A 2,457-nucleotide genomic window follows, 5' to 3' on the forward strand; every position below is an offset into this window, starting at 1 on the left:
TTTCTTTTATTAATGTGTTGTATCACATTGATTGATTTGCGGATGTTGAACCAACCTTGCAGCCCTGGAATAAATCCCACTTGGTCGTGGTGAATAATCCTTTTAATGTACTGTTGGATCCTATTGGCTAGTATTTTGGTGAGAATTTTTGCATCTGTGTTCATCAAGGATATTGGTCTGTAGTTCTCTTTTTTGATGGGATCCTTGTCTGGTTTGGGGATCAAGGTGATGCTGGCCTCATAAAATGAGTTTGGAAGTTTTCCTTCCATTTCTATTTTTTGGAACAGTCTCAGGAGAATAGGAATTAGTTCTTCTTTAAATGTTTGGTAGAATTCCCCCGGGAAGCCATCTGGCCCTGGGCTTTTGTTTGTTTGGAGATTTTTGATGACTGTTTCAATCTCCTTACTGGTTATGGGTCTGTTCAGGCTTTCTATTTCTTCCTGGTTCAGTTGTGGTAGTTTATATGTCTCTAGGAATGCATCCATTTCTTCCAGATTGTCAAATTTGTTGGCATAGAGTTGCTCATAATATGTTCTTATAATTGTCTGTATTTCTTTGGTGTTAGTTGTGATCTCTCCTCTTTCATTCATGATTTTATTTATTTGGGTCCTTTCTCTTTTCTTTTTGATAAGTCTGGCCAGGGGCTTATCAATCTTATTAATTCTTTCAAAGAACCAGCTCCTAGTTTCGTTGATTTGTTCTATTGTTTTTTTGGTTTCTATTTCATTGATTTCTGCTCTGATCTTTATGATTTCTCTTCTCCTGCTGGGTTTAGGGTTTCTTTCTTGTTCTTTCTCCAGCTCCTTTAGGTGTAGGGTCAGGTTGTGTACCTGAGACCTTTCTTGTTTCTTAAGAAAGGCTTGTAACACTATATATTTTCCTCTCAGGACTGCCTTTGTTGTGTCCCACAGATTTTGAACTGTTGTGTTTTCATTATCATTTGTTTCCATTAATTTTTTCAATTCTTCTTTAATTTCCTGGTTGACCCATTCATTCTTAAGAAGGATGCTGTTTAGTCTCCATGTATTTGGGTTCTTTCCAAATTTCCTCTTGTGATTGAGTTCTAGCTTCAGAGCATTGTGGTCTGAAAATATGCAGGGAACGATCCCAATCTTTTGATACCGGTTGAGACCTGATTTAGGACCGAGGATATGATCTATTCTGGAGAATGTTCCATGTACACTAGAGAAGAATGTGTATTCTGTTGCTTTGGGATGAAATGTTTTGAATATATCTGTGATGTCCATCTGGTCCAGTGTGTCATTTAAGGTCTTTATTTCCTTGTTGATCTTTTGCTTGGATGATCTGTCCATTTCGGTGAGGGGAGTGTTAAAGTCCCCTACTATTATTGTATTATTGTTGATGTGTTTCTTTGATTTTGTTATTAATTGGTTTATATAGTTGGCTGCTCCCACGTTAGGGGCATAGATATTTAAAATTGTTAGATCTTCTTGTTGGACAGATCCTTTGAGCATGATATAGTGTCCTTCTTCATCTCTTATTATAGTCTTTGGCTTAAAATCTAATTGATCTGATATAAGGATTGCCACTCCTGCTTTCTTCTGATGTCCATTAGCATGGTAAATTGTTTTCCACCCCCTCACTTTAAATCTGGAGATGTCTTTGGATTTAAAATGAGTTTCTTATAGGCAACATATAGATGGGTTTTGTTTTTTTTTTATCCATTCTGATACCCTGTGTCTTTTGATTGGGGCATTTAGCCCATTAACATTCAGGGTAACTATTGAGAGATATGAATTTAGTGCCATTGTATTGCCTGTAAGGTGACTGTTATTGTATATTGTCTCTGTTCCTTTCTGATCTACTACTTTTAGGGTCTCTCTTTGCTTAGAGGACCCCTTTCAATATTTCCTGTAGAGCTGGTTTGATGTTTGCAAATTCTTTCAGTTTTTGTTTGTCCTGGAAGCTTTTAATCTCTCCTTCTATTTTCAATGATAGCCTAGCTGGATATAGTATTCTTGGCTGCATGTTTTTCTCATTTAGTGCTCTGAATATATCATGCCAGCTCTTTCTGGCCTGCCAGGTCTCTGTGGATAAGTCTGCTGCCAATCTAATATTTTTACCATTGTATGTTACAGACTTCTTTTCCCGGGCTGCTTTCAGGATTTTCTCTTTGTCGCTAAGACTTGTAAATTTTACTATTAGGTGACGGGGTGTGGACCTATTCTTACTGATTTTGAGGGGGGTTCTCTGAACCTCCTGGATTTTGATGCTTATTCCCTTTGCCATATTGGGGAAATTCTCTCCAATAATTCTCTCCAATATACTTTCTGCTCCCCTCTCTCTTTCTTCTTCTTCTGGAATCCCAATTATTCTAATGTTGTTTCGCCGTATGGTGTCACTTATCTCTCGAATTCTCCCCTCGTGGTCCAGTACCTGTTTGTCCCTCTTTTGCTCGGCTTCTTTATTCTCTGTCATTTGGTCTTCTATATTGCT

This window comes from Lontra canadensis, unplaced genomic scaffold (genome assembly GCF_010015895.1).
Source record: "Lontra canadensis isolate GAN:19392208 unplaced genomic scaffold, GSC_riverotter_1.0 scaffold395, whole genome shotgun sequence".
Lineage (NCBI taxonomy): Eukaryota > Metazoa > Chordata > Mammalia > Carnivora > Mustelidae > Lontra > Lontra canadensis.